General features: G+C 39.6%; 1 protein-coding gene and 1 long non-coding RNA gene across 3 annotated transcripts in view; one reads left to right on the top strand and one right to left on the bottom strand.

The window, feature by feature from the left end:
• The window catches only part of ngfa (nerve growth factor a (beta polypeptide)), a 179,522-nt gene that overhangs the window by 23,683 nt on the left and 138,007 nt on the right, over positions 1-17,832 (bottom strand). The gene's annotated exons all lie outside the window — the stretch shown is intronic.
• Positions 1-17,832, top strand: part of LOC121518109 — a 49,277-nt gene that overhangs the window by 21,426 nt on the left and 10,019 nt on the right. The window contains exon 2 of the long non-coding RNA XR_005992622.1: positions 2,947-3,269. This is a non-coding gene — a long non-coding RNA (uncharacterized LOC121518109). The remainder of the gene's footprint in view (positions 1-2,946; positions 3,270-17,832) is intronic.

Genomic DNA, 17,832 nt, shown 5'->3' with positions numbered 1-17,832 from the left:
CCTCATCACACTGCCACATTTTCTACTTGAATGTCTACAGGAAACTATGGCAACTGAACCTGAGTTTATGTGCAGTGGACCAAACTTCAGGTACTGGAAAACAGATGGAATGAATGGCCCTGAATCAGCTGAGGCAAAGGGCAGAGAATTTTTTAGCAGTTGTCCACTGACGGACATAGATGAGGGAATGCACAACATATTTCCAATAACAGAATTGAATTGTCATCTGCAGCCATTTATTTCACTCTCAGGAACATGCAACATTACTCAGATACTGGCACTCACTCCTGGCTACCCAGCGGGCCAATCACAGGGCTTGTCTGTGACAGCACAGGGCTAGTCTGTGCTGTTTTGACTTGTAATTAAATTATTGAGGCAGTGCATGCTGGCTGTGTCTGTAGGTCTCTGCATAGAATTCAGGACTCCATGGACCTACTGGGTAGGAATGGGCGATATGGACAAAAAATAATTATCCCAATATTTTGCTGTATTTATTGCGATAATGATATAAATCACAATAAAAAACAGCACCATTCAACACAGCCTTTTTGGCTAGGTAAAATATATAAAGTGGGCTGCTTAACTACACCAGCTACATATAAATATATCTACATTTATATAAATATATAAATAGATATCGATTCATGTAGGGATATTTTAGTAAAAAAACCTTTAAGAGATTCAAAGAGAAATTTAGTTGGAAATAGAACAAAGACTGTTTTAACTTGGCACTTTATTAAAAATATCAGGGTTTGCATTAAAATTGACCCTAAACTAGAAGTATTTACATCACTATTTTACCTCCATGTTGCCCATCCTGGATATGGCCTCTTTTGTCCAATTTGCCTGTCTTTGTTGTGTTTGAATCCAAAATGCAGTCTGATATCCTCTTTTAAAGCCTGATTTATGCTTCTGCGTCGCGTCGACAGTGTAGCTATGCGTAGCCCTCTGTGTCGACGCGGACCCCTATGCCGTAGCTTGACGTGCACCTCCAAAAAATCCTAACTACGTGTCACAGTAACGTGGACCGCAAGGGCTGTGATTGGTCCGCTCAAAACGTCATTTCTTCATCCAGGTCCCTCAGTGGGCGAAGCAGTGTGGTAAATTCACCTGTTCTCAGCCTCGACTCGTTTAGTGGTCGTACAGACCACCTCCGCAAATGTCTTCCCTATCGCCTGCGCTTCAACATTTGCAACAAAAGAATTTGTTCATCGATATCGATGAGCTCCAACTCCAAACACACCTGCTCCACCTTGGCCTCCATGACTGGAAGATAAACAAGGATTCAGATGTGACCCCTCTGAAACCACACACACACCAGCCACTGCCCCCATGCGTTCCCTCAAAGCAGAACTTGCAATGGTCAATGACGGTACGCCATCGACGCGACGCAGAAGCATAAATCAGGCTTAAGTCTGGAGGTTCCCTCAGTGGAGCAGAGCTGCCAGGCTCCACCATTTTTGTTTTTACAGAGATAAGTCATTTACTGCAAGTCCAAGTTGAGACTCTTGTTGTTAAATTAATAAAAATAAAAATAAATAAATTTGAGAAATTCTTTTAACTGAGTTTGATTAAGCCTACTATTTATAATTACACTGAAGCTCATAATGTGGTAGTAATAGTCACAATTTCAGATATAGTACATACAGTGTGGTGCTTTAATGTTTATCTGTCCCTTCATCATACACTTCTGTCTGCTGTCTGTGAGGTGTGGACTATAGATTGACACCTATGCACCTAAAAGACAGAACCCACAGGGCCAGAAAAAAAAAAAAAAAAAACATGCATCATGTTATCTATCATATTATGTACATTTACTGTTGTAAATGTTTTATTATGCTAACCTTATAAAAATCTACATGAGATGCGAGTTTATTACTCATATATTGCTAAATATTAGACTGAGCACTCCGTCATTTCCTTGTGTAAACGGTGGGGCTGTGCTTAATTTGCACAGCTGTGAAACGGAGGAATAGGGGGCCGTAAAATAAAGCACACTGTGCAAATTACCATTGTCTGCTCCACGTCTGATTTCCTCTAACCAAAGCATTTCCAGATAATGGAGGTAGCTCCTCGTTTAACAACAAACTCATCCCCTGTTTCAACTCTGACTTCCACCATGTTTGTTATGCTTCTGCATGTGAGTTACGAATGTGTGTAGTTGATGACGTATATGTGCGCGACAGTCCTAGACACATACGTTATCAACCATAGTTTAGCGTTATTCTCGGTAAATGCCGTTTTTTTCATCGTGAAAAGTTTGTTTCCGCGGTATATCGCAAACGATAAGACAACGCCCATTCCTACTACTGGGTATGCTGTAGTGTTGATTCAAAGCACAACCATGCATCAGGCTTTACTTTAAGCTCCCTTTGGATGTATAAGCTCCTTACACTTTGTCAAAGGCCAAGCCCTGTAACCTGTTGAGTAGTCTTTTTTGGCTGTTTGTATCTGTAATCTTATTATTTCAATCCTGACCTAAAGTCATGGCTAGAAATGAGAGCTGGAATGTATATCGGCAAACAAAAGCTTGCCTTCTGGCTCCATCACAATTGTCTGGGATAATGGCTACATTACCGCTGATTCTGCATCGAGAGATACTTCAGCTCCTCCTCTTCAGGCAGATGTGATTTTAATGGAGGACTATCGTGTTAACTGCACCTGCAGTTGTCAGTGCTTCTCAGGTCAAAACTCAAGCAAATCTAATTAATGCTTGTCAGCATTAACATGAAACAACAGATGTTTATTTCTCTATTTCTACCTTCAAATGCCTCTGAAAGTCAATGAATTTTACTGCTGTGATGTTTAATGTCCTTATAATGAACTACCGGCTGCTGTCTTGGATCCCTGCAGAGATCAAGGCATGAGTTTCTTTTGGCAATGAGGCAAAACCACAGTCTGAGGTACTCAAAGTGCTGTTCCCTCTTTTTCTCTTCCTTTCCCCAGTCAACCCAACCTCTCCCTGCATCGGATCAGCACACGTGGGAAGCCCAGGCCTTGAAGATAGGATGAATACAAAGATGAACATGTTTTCCAGACTCTTAGTTTTATGACCTTGACATTCAACAATCTGCTCATGACAAGTGCTTAATCTTTTGGCATGGCTGTGATAATGACTCCCCCTTCCTTGTGAGAATCTATGATCCCCAAGCGGGGCACTAAGAGGAGGAGGACCAGAGGCAAGAATGCATGTCTGACTGTGGAGAGAGACGCAGGCAAAGGGATGGAGAGAAAGCAAACCGACATCAGGGGGCGAGGACAGGCAACAAGTAAGTAATAGAGGGAGTGGTACAGATGGGCAATGAGGGGCAATTGGGGGTTGAGGAAATAATGCCCCATTTGACAGAACTGTGGAGCAAAGAAGGATGGGGTAAGGGAGCAGAAATGTAGACCAGAAAAAGAGTTCAAGAACAAGGAAGGAGGGAAAAATGAAGGCTACAGGGAATAACAAAAAGTTGAGGGTAAAGCGATTCTTGAGCATTTCATTACCAGGCCTTTACTTCCAGTAACATTGCTCTGCTCTAGGAGACAGAAACGGTTACCTGTTGGTTATACCTAATGCTGCTCATTTACTGCCATGAAATCTAGCACCACAGGGAGTAATAATGTCTGTCTTCTTGAGAGAGGTTTATTTTCATGCTGCTACAGATCATCAGTGTGAGTATATCGGTTAAAATTCATCAAGCGTAATAAATCTCAGCCATGTTTCTGATCAAGATCACTGACTAATGTCGGAATGACTCATTGAAGCCTGATATGACTCACCTTAGGGCCTTATATCTGTGCTCCTAATAATACACCATCTACAGCTAGTAGCTTGACGTAGATCGAGTGCATAGATTTGCATATAACACTTTGACTACATACCGAAGCAAACAAAACAGCTGAGGAGCACTAGTGAATGAGTCACACAGGTAAATTTGCTACACAACATAGCGACGTGGGCGTATAGAAGCAGACTGGCTCGCTCAGAAACCCAAAATTTCCATGACGCCCCATTGGTGATGCGGTCTTGCACACGGTGCCATAAGCATGGGTGTGGGCCTGTAGACACAAAATGCATATATGATGTGTCAGAGATTAGAATTTGACTATGCAGTATTGTTTTATTGTTCTAACATGTACACTGTGCTAAAGGTGTGTTACATAAATATTCTTAATTTCTGGAAGAAATCAAGGGAGATAACATAATCATAAGTATGTGAGTTCAAGGTGTGTCCCCTTTTAAAGCATAGCATATAAAAAAAATACAATGGAGTGTTTGAAAAGGCAGTGCAGTTAAAATGCTTTGGCTCTGAGCTGTTAAGAATCCAGGCCTTCCTTCTCATAATGGTTTAATATGTCTAAAATGTCTACAACTTCTTTTTAATTTCTTTTTTTTCCCTTTGAACTGAAAGATCAACTACCCTGCGTAGCACAACTACCCAAAGATATTAATTGATTATATTGAAGTAAATGGGTAAAAACTAGAGTTGTCAGCATGAATACATTAAATGGATTTATTGAGATCCATAATTAGAAGGGGATGCATGATATTGAGTTTTTGCCAATATCCTGTAACCTTCTGAATTCATTATAGCCAGTACTAATATTGATACTAATAAATACATGATAACCTGACACACCATATAGACTGTTTCAAATATTATTGCATAGATATATTTCACATTTATCTGGGAATCTCCAATAGAAAACGTTTGGGAATGGCAGGACTTTTAAAAAAATTCTTGGAAGGTGATTAAAGGAACATTCTGTCCGTTATATTCAGAACTGACAAATCAGAGTGACCAGACAAAATGACATTGTGCGCATGCGCTTCTCTTAAACTGACAGGTTACTGCTACTGTAGATTGTTGATGGCAGGGCTTCTCTGTGAATAATATTAATGCCAAGCCCAGACATGCAAAAATGTCTTCTCTGCCAAGACAAGCCTTTAGTGTGACCTTTGCTCTTGTTTCTGGAAAAAAGAAATGCGGTCCAATTTCGGGCTATTTCGGGTAATAGCCCGAAATTGGATACACCGGCAAACCCCAATCTTAACGATTGGAAACCTATGCCGAAGTAGACCGGTAGAAGAGCGAAAACGAAAAAGTTCTGACATAACTGCTAATGTAGCTAAGTCCGAGCTAATCACTCCACTAGCAGCCATTATACATACCCCCTCACAGTACATGTAATGCTTTCATGCCAAAGCAGGTAGGCAGAAGAGTGAAAACGGTAAAACTAAACTCCACCCATAGCTACTGCCTCATTCTCCCCAAATTAGGCTAATTGGTCCAAACAGTAGTAATGCACCCATGTGGAACATTGGCATCGGCCGATGGTGGCCATGTGAACCTGCATCGGCACATCGGCAAAAATTTGGACAGTCACCGATGTTTGTCAGACGTGGGAAACAGACAGATTTTTGCTGCACACACCCTCTAGCTCTCTGCCCACATCAGCTGAGTTGCAGCACGGCAGCTCTGATGTCGTTTAAAGCCGAAAAATAGTGGGACACTTTGATCATCCTCCCATCTACTTTAACTGCACAGAAATTAGTTTGAAAGAGAAATCAGCATGTCGGATTCATCATCTGCAGTTGGGAATGAGGCAACAGGCGTTATCCCCTCGGTAATAGCCCGAAATTGTCTTTTTGCGCATGGAGGTAGACCCTGATCACAGTGTAGAACTACTACTAAACTACTACAGACTGCTTTATTAGAGTCTGTTCACAAAAGCTTAAAACAAATAGTCTGATCCAATTTCCTGCACTGCTACTGTATTACATTCCAGTAAAAGGGCCGCTATTCTTATGAGGAAGTTAAACACAGTGCATGAGGGCAGCTTTATGCACAATTGATAGGCATGCCAACAATTGCCACTTCTCACATCCTGGATGAGAAGGAAAACAGACTGAGCTGTAACAAGGAAGCAAGGCTAATCTTTGTAGAAAAAAATGTGATCTAACCAGGGAGAGGTAGGGCTGGGCACTGTATCTGCATTTTACCAATATTTAGGATATACGGCAGGGCTGGGTATTACATTAATTTATTACGTCACTTTAATTCTAGATGAGATACAGGATTAAACATGATTTTTTTAACAATATAAATTAGTTTATGTTGAGATTGATTTGAATCAAAGGAAGAAGTAATTTCTTTGAGGCTAATGAGTTCTATGCTGAAGTTATTATTTTAAATTGTCTTTCATTGTGAAATAAGTTGCATGGCGGTGCAGGGGTTGGTGCTGTTGCCTCACAGCACAAAGGTACCTGGTTCGCTTCTCAGTCAGGGCCTTTCTGTGTGGAGTTTGCATGTTCTCCCCGTGTATGCATGGATTCTCCAGCTTCCTCCCACCACAAAAACATGCTCATTAGGTTAATTGATTACTCTAAATTGGCTGTAGGTGTGAGTGTGAGCATGCCTGGTTGTCTGTCTGTCTATGTCAGCCCCTGCGATTGACTGGCAACCAGTTCAGGGTGTACCCTGCCTCTCGCCCGATGACTGCGGGGATAGGCTCCAAAATATTGGACTTTTTAATTGTGGCAATAAACTAACAAATTCTGAAATTGCTTGCACTAAAAACCAGTAATTTTTGCCAGCTCAAGTAAAAATCAAATTCTAAGGATGACACCTTAGCATCTGTTATTGTTAACCACCACTGACACCTCTTTTCAATGATCTCAAAACCTATTTTTCTTACTAGTAGTTTGTTTTATCTTTTATCAATTTAAACTAAAATGAACAAACCTTGGCTCAAGCACTTAAAACATTTGGCTGCACTTTATGGTCACCCATCAAAAAAGACTGCATCCTTGTTATGAAAGGCCTTGTCAGAGCTCTACTAAATCCTCCAAAGACTGTAAAAATTTGATGCTGTCATCACTCCCACCATTTTTTTGATTAGAGCCTCGCCCTCTCTATAAAGTCTTGACCCGGCCATTCTCTGCTCTGTGTGGTCTCTGTCAGCTCCCTCTCTCCTCTCCATCACTCTCCCTCTGTCCATATCTTCTTCCCCTCCCTCCTCTCCCCCCCTCCTGCTGATGTTAACCACCTGTCTCTGTGGGACCTCCCAGGCCAATCCTCTGTCTGTTAGCAGCTTGCCATGTTCAGCATGTGAGCAAAGCATTGGTGAAAGAGATAAGAATGGCAACTTTCCAGCACGTCTGCATGTTTGTGTGTGGACATGACCTGCAGCGAGGATTTAGATGAATTAATATTTACTGCAGAGCTTAATGTGTGAGCTTAACAGGGAGAAATTGCCTCCTATGACATCAAAAGATCTCATGACAAACCATCAATCGTGCAGTTTAAACTTAAACAAAACTTAGTGACAGAGGGAAGAGATTGTATTTGTTTAAGAACAGAGGAGAGTTGTCAAAAGTGATTTACAGCCTATGAATTTCTGCTTTGTGTGAAGGACACTAAACTGTAACAACCAGCCAGTGGCTCATCCTCTTGCATACTAGGCATTCCCAAATCGACATAATCAGAATAAGTGCATAATAATTGGCCTCCCTTGTATCCTTGGGGCCAAGGCGTGTTGGAATGTTTAAAAGAGTATCCAATGTAAACACTCACAAACACATATACTCTAGGGATGCGTGTGATTAGCCAGCTAAACTGTCCCTCGGTAGTTGGCGCCAGAATAATTAGTAGGTTAACAATTCCTGATATTTTTTATCAGTTCAGGCCCACAATCCCAGTCCGTCTAGTGATGAGAATTAAAGCTCTTTATAGAGATCCAGATCACTTGGCACAGTTTAGCTCAGAAAGAGGAGCGGGATCTTTCAGCTCCCAAGTGACGCTTTATTTTGGTACCCTCTGGCTTCATTAGATCAGGAAAAATAAGCAATGTTTTGTTCTGTGATTGAAATTTGTTCTGGTATTATACTCCCAATACTGCATGATTACATGAAAATCTCATGGGATTATTTCCAGAAATATTCCATATCCCCAAAACACCTGAACTTTGAGAAACCCTGCTGACTGGCTTGGCTGTATGACACCCCTGGAATAAAACATCAATAATATGCCATCAAAAACAAGTCCTAAGTGCCTGTAATGGAGGGGTTTGGAGCAAGGATCATCTCTATTCTGTCAATCAAATTGAAAAGAGAAAAGAAAGAAGCTGTCTAGACAACATCATTTGCATAAATGTAGCAATGTTCCCAGGCTAATGATTTCACATCTGATTACTGCAAATTATACTTGTGACTAGTCCACTAGTCTAGTCAAGCAACCATTCTGTAAACAAACCTCATACCATAACTATTCAAAAATGTAGCTAACGATAGCGGTGCTTGCAACCGCAGGACTTCAATCCACATTCCTCTGCTGTAGTCACTCAGTGCTTCTGTTACATGTGAGTATAACATGCAATAGTCAAGCTTTTAGTACATAGTAGCATGGATCACAGTATGAGGGTGCAACAGGCCTTATGCTATAAACGAGTAGGCTGGGGAGGAGGAGGTTGTGGGAGCAGGGAGGCGATAATTAGGATCAGCTGGCGGCCAGCTGATCACGGCTAGGCGTTTGACTACCGTGTTCTGCATGAACTAACCAAGGCTTCATTAAGAATTACTTTAAATGACTTAGAATTTTGGTGCCAGCCACTAAGGGATCTGAATTTAACTGTTTAGCTGGCTAATGATGCGCATCCTGGCTCTTTGAACCAGCTCTTTAACAAATGACACATCTCCAGGTCCAATGCTCAGTCCTAGCTGTTTTTCAGCCACCTGCTACTAGTAGCCTCTGTAGCTGCAATAAATGGCTACTGCTTGACTGGCATAAAGCTCTTCATCCCAAAGTACGCATCGGTGAACTAATGGCACTGATGGTTGTAGGAAGATTGCAGTTTAGTTCTGTTTTGATCTAGAAATGTGGATAGAGTTATATTAGCCGTGTCAGGCTAGATTCACATATAGACAAAGTGTTGTTTAGTTATGTGGAGATTAAAAGCTGTGTTGGCACTGCTTTAATGAGCCATATTTTGCTTGCAAACTGAACATCATTTATCTACTGCCACTGTGATGACCTTGTAAAGTGCTCAAGTTCAACTGTTTCATAACTTTAGAGTTGTCCACAAAATTCAATTGCAATTTAATTCAACCAGATTTGAAATAATTCATCTGGAAGCATAACAACCCCCCCCAACACACACACACACACACACACCCCCACACACCCACCCCCACACACACACACACCCCCACACGTGTACATCAGTAAAAATGTTCAAACTACACCAGTCTAACACTGAAGTAGTAATATACTTCTATAAGTTGGTATTATAACTTGCCATTATACCATATAAAAAAAACTACAAGACTGTAAATACCAGTTATTTTACATAAAATCTGATTGCGAATTCAAATTTGATTAAATTAGTCCTTTGAATTTTGCAAATCAAGTTGTCTTGTTCTGTTGATAGCAACAAGGGAAGGTTTCATGTCCAGACAAGCCTCCCAGTTGGGATCAAGGGAAAGAAAAGTGTGAGTTTGATGGTGTCATCGCATTAATCCACATGTACATACACACAGACACAGATAAAAAGCGGTTGCGGTAAAAGAATTGAAATCTCAGCTGTACACTCAGTCAACAGATTAAGACCACTACATTGTTATTCTTGGAGTGAGAAAAGCCCACTAATTCAGTAATTTATCAGCTACTGTGTGTTTGGGCTGCAAGCACATGCATGAGAGAAAGCCATAGCTGAAAGTCATAGAGGCATTTAATGTGGAATGAGCAGGCATGTCTGCACATTTAGATGTCATTCTTAAAATATATACAGTTCACTCACACTGGTGCACAGACATAGAAACAGAAACAGGCAGACGCAGGCAAACATTACAGCCTTTGATCAAGCACCTGTCGAAATCAGATCTTCAACATTCAAACACAAAAGCCAACTTGCAGTTACAGACCTGGATTCACTTTTCAATGTATAGAAAAGTTCAAACACAGGGAGTGTATTGTTTCTGATTCAGTGCTGTGCAAAGGGGCTACAAAACCAGGTCCATATGGCAAAAAGGTGCTGGGACAAAACAATCCCGCCCAAGCCTGACAACAATTGTGAAGACCAAAAAAGTTTCAACTGTCAAACAAAGTTAACTTGATTTTCTTTTGAATACATTTTCTCCCAAACATTGTGAGATGTTGTTTGCAAAGGAAACATCAACAAGAATTACTGCAGGAAAAGACTCACAAGTTGATGTTGAGTTTCCATATTCTCCGCTCTTCCCTGTGTCACACGATTCAGGATTCTGACCTGCACTGACCTCCGGTTTTACCTTCACAAACACAGACGTCACCCCAGGCCCAAACTGTGACCTCTTAGCCCTCCCACTGAACAGTTCAGCTGGTTCACTTTAAGCCAGATGTTCTTACCCCATTCTGTGCTCTGACCTGTGCCACACTGCAGCAACAGCAACCCAAAAGTCAACCAAAGCAGGCCGAGTTTACTTTATGACCCAACAATTATCTTTCAATATTTACAAAACTGTCAGTCTTTGTTCTGAATAGTCAAACATACCCATCTCCCAACTAGACAGGTAGAGAGAGAATTGTTATTGACTTTATGCTTTTTTCCCTTGTCTTTGTGTTAGAATTTTAGATGATATGCTTTATTTTGTCGCTGTTAAAGCAACATGTGTCAGCTTTATTTACAAATAAATAAATTGTTATTTAAAAAAAAAGAGATGAAAACCATCTAGTTTAAAAATGAAGTTAGAAAAGTAAGTTTTTTTGAACAATAAAACACCATTCAAACAGTCATGTTACGACTGCAATATGAAGGAAGTTTTCTGATATCTAACTCTACTGAAGCTTCCATAGGACTCTTTATCCTCACACTACCAGGAGGGGGCAAAGACAGTTTTTGACAGTCTTGTTGATTAAATAAAATGGTTTGACTCAGTTATATTGGAATTTATTGGAATTTGGCATTTTCTGATGTGCAAATTACTTTAGAAATTAATTTAAGCTTATATGGAAACCAAATTACAAATTTAAATCAGACTTAAAACTGTAAAGACAAAGTCTTGGGTTGACGTAGGACTGTTGGTCCAGCCTAGAACTCCACAAACTTGTTCATACATATTAGGGATGGGATTTCACAGTAGTTTCATCACTCAGTACTTCAGTACCACCAGTAGTCCCACTCCTGAATGAAAGAGTTGATAATATAACAGGTCTATTCATTATGCCTAATCATTAGAAATAAAAGGAAAGCATCAACATGGAGCCACGTAATATGAATGAGACAATCAACTCCTCCACAGATTGAGACAAAATAGTAAAAAGTAACAAAGTGACACCATGGAGAAATATGTCCATTAGCCTGTAACAGTTTATTGGTGTCAGCTTAAAATAATTTTTTTATTAGAAGTCTTTCTTTTCCACTCAAACATAAAAACCAGTCTTTGGTGGCGAAATCATTCTACTTTATTCAGCTGTTGTGGGAAGGTTGTAATTTAGGTTTTCAACCCAGAAATCTTCATTTAATTTTAGTGTTTAAAGCTGTGAAAACAATTCTGTCTTAGAAATTTATGTTCAATCAAACCATCCATTTTCTAAAAAATGAACAAATCAAAAATTACAGATGGGATCATGCAATAATGAAATTGTTCTGCATGAAGTAGCTGAATATTCCTTTTTAATTGTTAGTCAATAACTTTAAGTTTGTTTCAAAGCTTTCAGACTTTCCTTCTTTGGACCTACCTTGCTGATTAATTTCTCGCCATAGACTGCTCTTTGTGACTGTGGACAGCCCTGCTGCTATCAAAAACAAAAAATCAATAGCAGTGGTTTATTATGGCAGGGCTGTGATTTAAAGTAATAGTAGTCAACCTGCCAAAAAAGCTTTTGTTTAATAAAGAGTAGCTAAGCCCTTAAATTTAAGCTGAGGGCAGGGCTGGAAGTGGGGAGGGAAAGACACGCCCCCTCACTCTTTCATACTATCACCCTCAGCCACAGTATCACACCATCTATGCTTCTTTTATTAATTGAATTTTACCCAAAATGTCATAAGTACTTCACATTGATCATTAACGTCACGGTTATCAGTCATCAGTCATATTATCATAATTAATGGAAAATGCTTTAACCAGTGACAAGTCATATGAAATTATTTCAATACTATCGATACTTTTCTATTGTTGGTTAAAAGAACAAAAAAAAAACATACATTTTCAACAGAAGAGGTCTAAGATGAGTAGAGCTTGAGTTAAACAGTTAAAATCGTCACAATTCCATTTTGTTCATCTGTGTAGTGTTGCTGAAAAAACAAAAAAAAAGCAAATTTCTTATCATCACTCAACCGCCTTGTCAAAAAGAAGTTGTTTGACAAGGTTTCCTGATGCTACTTTTGAAAACACCATGATATTTCTTTGTATTTTAATTATAGGTTGTCTGAGCTTACAGTGACAAATCCTGATATAACCGTATTTCACCTCGTTAAGTGAGCTAATAGCATCTATTTGCCAATTTCAATTATTATATTTGACCAACAGGACTTATTACAAGGTTTGGAAGCATTCTCACAGATGATCTGAGCAGATGAGGAGCAGCTAAAGCCAGTGAGTGCATACTACTCCAACAGTTGGAAATTTTTATTTATTTATTTTCCAAGGCAGAGGGGGGTAGGCTAAGTGCTGTGTTGGAGAAGAGAGGTACAACGCTGTCTCCTGTCCCTACATGTTTTTCTGTGTGCTTTTTTCCCCATTCTCCTCTGTAATCAAACTCTCAGAGCATGCTGCCTGGACATTACTGTGATGTTAAAATGTGATTATTGCTCATGGTTTAATGATGGTTAAAATTGAGCGTGATGATATCATGGCCATTGGTCATGAATCATTTAATTCTTCCTTCCCAACATCCAAGGTAGACTTACCACAAGCTGCCTGACAAGGAAATGGGTATTTGTAGTTGCTATTTCAGCCTTATTGATATAAAATTGAGTGAGCAAACACAACATGTAGGATGTTATTTACCAACTTTACCACTTTCTTCAGGGCGACAACAGTGCTGTAAATTCATGTTTACTTTAAGACTTCAATTAGCTCCAATCTTTAGTCACAGTGTAGTTGTAGGCTGCAGGTGATGAGAGCTTAATACTGCTTTTTACACTGCCACTGGAGGTTAAACAAAAATACATTTGCACAACTTGGAGTATTTGTGATATATTTTTAAGGTTTTTTTCAAAAGCAGAGACAAACCTTTAAAATGCATTGAAGTTGGTTTTAGAGAACTGATCATTTCCTTTTTATTATTTTTTTTTTTTTTACGTACTTCTATTGAGTTGGTACGGTCAGTTTCAGGCCCTTAGGTTTAATAACCAGTTAGTCAGTCCAGGTGTTCTGCAAAGGTGTTCTCTACAACACACTACAGTCCAGACAGCTCACACTATAGTGTCCTTTAAAGTGTGTGAGGGGGTTGGTCTTCCTGTCATAATCAGAGCTGAAACCGTTTCACAGATATGCATGTCCACTGAGGAGATGACATGGTGAAATGTCTCTACACAGACAAATGAGTGTTTTTTATACAGTAGTACCTCTTCTGTTTATTGAATATTTACACATACACAAATAAAAACATGGTTAAGACACAAGTGTAGTTATATTTCAAGGCTATTAATGATAATATTCCTAACATGAATGTTTTCACCAGATGTGTTTCATGAATGCAAAATCTCAAGAATCCACACAGAAACCAAATCTATCAGCCCATCTATATGTCATTGTTTCATTTACCCTTCAGCTGAGGAGCACCTAGCATGGATAGCTAATAAATGACATACAGTTGGTACAGAAAGTATTTAGACCCCATTAAGTTTTTCACTCTTTGTTAATTTGCAGCCATTTGCTAAAATCATTTAAGTTGATTTTTTTTCCTCATTAATGTGTGCAGAGCACCCAGTTTTGATAGAAAAACACAGAATTGTAGATATTTTTGCAAAGTTATTAAAGAACAAAAACTGAAATATCACATGACCACAAGTTTTCAGACTCTTTGCTCAGTACTGTGTAGAAGCACTCTTTTGAGCTAATACAGCCATGAGTCTTCTTGGGAATGATGCAGCAAGTTTTTCACACCTGGATTTGGAGATCCTCTGCCGTTCCTCCTTGCAGATCCTCTCCAGTTCTGTCAGGTTTGATGGTGAATGTTGATGGACAGCCATTTTCAGGTCTCTCCAGAGATGCTCAGTTGAGTTTAAGTCAAGGCTCTGGCTGGGCCATTCAAGAACAGTCACGGAGTTGTTCCTAAGCCACTCCTTTGTTATTTTAGCTGTGTGCTTAGGGGCATTGTCTTGTTGGAAGGTGAACCTCCGGCCCAGTCTGAGGTCCTGAGAACTCTGTTCAAGGTTTTCGTCCATGATATCTCTGTACTTGGCCGCATTCATCTTCCCTTCAATTGCAACCAGCCGTCCTGTCCCTGCAGGGACATCTGCTTCAAACACCCCCACAGCATGATGCTGCCACCACTGTGCTTCATTGTTGGGATTGTATTGGGCAGATGATGAGAGGTGCCTGGTTTTCTCCACACATACCGCTAAGAATTAAGGCCAGAAAGTTCAATCTTGGTCTCATACGACCAGAGAATCTTATTTCTCATAGTCTGGGAGTCCTTCATGTGTTTTTTTTTTTAGCAAACTCTATGCTGGCTTTCATGTGTCTTGCACTGAGGAGAGGTTTCGGTCAGGCCACTCTGCCATAAAGCCCTGACTGGTGGAGGGCTGCAGTGATGGTTGACGTTCTAGAACCTTCTCCCATCTCCCCACTGCATCTCTGGAGCTCAGCCACAGTGATCTTTGGGTTCTTCTTCACCTCTCTCACCAAGGCTCTTCTACCCCGATTGCTCAGTTTAGCTGGATGGCCAGCTCTAGGAAGAGTTCCGGTCATCTCAAACTTCTTCCATTTAAGGATTATGGAGGCCACTGTGCACTTAGGAACCTTAAGTGCAGCAGAAATTCTTTTGTAACCTTGGCCAGATCTGTGCCTTGATACAGTTCTGTCTCTGAGCTCTTCGGGCAGTTCCTTCGACCTCATGATTCTCATTTGCTCTGACATGCACTGTGAGCTGTAAGGTCTTATATAGACAGGTGTGTGCCTTTCCTAATCAAGTCCAATCAATTTAATTAAACACAGCTGGACTTCAGTAAAGGTGTAGAACCAACTCAAGGATGATCGGAAGAAATGGACAGCACCTGAGTTAAATATGAGTGTCACTGCAAAGGGTCTGAATACTTATGGCCATGTGATATTTCAGTTTTTCTTTTTTAATGAATTTGCAAAAATGTCTACAATTATGTGTTTTTCTGTCAAAATGGGTTGCTGTGTTTGTGTGATGAGGAAAACAAATCAACTTAAATAACTTTAGCAAATGGCTGCAAATTAACAAAGAGTGAAAAATTTAAGGGGGTCTGAATACTTTCCGTACCCACTGTAAATAATGATGCTCCCTTAACAGGATTTGAAAATGTATTCCATCAACGAGTTTCTGAATTTTATCTAAAACCTATAACTTACATAACTCTCAGATCATTTTACGCCTGATTAAGGAGCCCACCACCGTCCACAATAAAATATTTCGTTAAATAAGTATGAAATTTAAGCTGGAACAGCTTCTGTTTACAGTGTTCTTGCAGATCCTTGAAAAGTTTTCAATAGTTTTGAATTGCGCATTTGAAATGTAAGGCCATAAAAAGTCTTCAAAATCTGATTTTTACCAGTGAGAGGTCTTAGATTTTAGCAGGACACTTTGACTGAGACATGTCCTTATCCGGTCTTCATTCTCTAGCCACCCTTTTATGATTATAAACGTCTTCCTCCAAAAAAAAAACTAGGCATAAATATTCTCTAGAATGCAGGTAGTTTGGTCTCAGATGCTTTAAATTCCTTGTGTAAGGACACCAAACCCCTCTCTGATGTGATCTGAATCACTGTGATTTAATACACTCTGGTCTGTGGTTAAACACTAGACCACTTTTCTAACATCAGCGTGATCAGGCTTCCTACTTAAAAATCCTTGCAGCTCACCCTTATTTACAGTTATTCCCTGACAAAATCTTTATTCTGCTTTTTAAAGTTTAAGTCAGCTATGTATGATTCATGTCATCATCAGGCATATTGATAGAATAGAGATATTAAATGTGCCAGTAATCATCAAATTTGGGCATTTATCACCAACAACACTTTGCCCTGTACCCTTTTATATTTCATGAACACTTCAATCAATCAGAAAATTCAGCCCTCGTCCAGTTTACCAAGAAATCTAGTTTACCTGTCATTTTTTGACCATTTTCAGGGCTTTAAAAGGTCATTAAAAGTCTTAAATACAATTCAAAAGCATGTAGAAATCCAGTTTTAGCCCTTCTATATTTTCGGACGATTAGCTGTTGAAAATTTAAAGGAAAACTTTGTTTTGGTCATTTTACTTCCCATGGAGAGTGGGTTTATTGTTTGTATTGGTGCTGTTAACCATTCTTCTGAAGTGACAGTTCAGTTGGATTATGTTTTCATTATGTTACTAAATATCTCATATAAAAGTCTTAACCTTTATCTGTCTCTACTCACATACACAAGCATACAGGCACACACAAGCATGCATACATACATTCATGCACACACAGGTGCTAACATAGGGAAAGCTGTAATTCAGCTTCAAAGGGAAACCTGAGAGGGTCATGAATAATCACAGACATCTTTGTCTGTGGGGGAAAACAGCACTGTCCATCTGCTTTCCATACACATGCATGCATACACATGTTATAATGCTCAAGCTTTTTCTAGATAATGACTCATGTAACATTATATTTTTATATTTGATATTACTTGCAATAATGAATTTTCTACTATAAATGCTAAAGAGATTTATGGTCATACGTTAAAAATATTTCTGCTTTAAAATGAATCATCAGCAGTATTAAACCAAAAGTAGAGCTAAAAACATTGTAATCAGACGGACCAAAGAATAGATTCAGGCAACACTAAAGTATATGGTAGGTTATGGATAAATGTTAGCTCTAATTTTTGTACGACTGACAAGCTCGTCATGGAAAATAATCTTGACTAAGTAATTTCAGTATTTGAAATCCAACAGGTTGACTGCTGTCTTTTGGCTGATATTAAACTCATTGTGTTTTTATATTATTTTTCGACAGTACGAGTGTGTGAAACAAGATGTGCTACATCTACAATAGCTTCTTGTGCCATCTAACTTTCATGGCTATTTTTTTTTTGTGTTGTAGGCTGCAAGCTACCTATTTAGTTAACAGCTAGAAGGTGACAGTGAAAGTTTTCCTGAGGCTTTTCCTGTGCAATGGGCTTTATGCCCTGTTATATGTGTAGACTAATTGGTGTCAACTTTACACAGCTGGTCTCTACAGTAGCAGGAAACATTTGCATATGCTGTCTTTAAGAGGATATGCTCTGTGCTAAACATGGATAAATCAGCATACCTGCTGAGATGTCATGTAAGATATAGCCAGAATGCTGCAGCTTTTCCAACCACTTCCTCTGTGGACCAACAGAGAGGTGATGAAAACACACTTTGCTCCCTTACGGCACACACTGGCAGCAAAACTGAAGCTCATAAACAATTCAGACAATCTAGTTTTGCACAGAAAGGTGCTCATTTCTCTTGAGAGAACTTGACTTGTTGGTCTACCCAGTTATTCAACACAGATGTACATGCACAGTGCTGTAGGAAAAGACGATGTACACTTGGGTTTGAACATGAGAAGGTCTGACCATGATGGGGCCACTGTTAAGGCCCTCAGAGTATGATGTTTGTTAGTGTGTAAATGTTGGTCCGCAGTGACATTCCTCCACTGTCAAAGCCCTGAAAGGAA

This window comes from Cheilinus undulatus, linkage group 11 (assembly GCF_018320785.1).
Source record: "Cheilinus undulatus linkage group 11, ASM1832078v1, whole genome shotgun sequence".
Classification (NCBI taxonomy): domain Eukaryota; kingdom Metazoa; phylum Chordata; class Actinopteri; order Labriformes; family Labridae; genus Cheilinus; species Cheilinus undulatus.
Note: the sequence above shows the minus strand (reverse complement) of the source record. Positions and strands in the feature narration are given on the sequence as shown.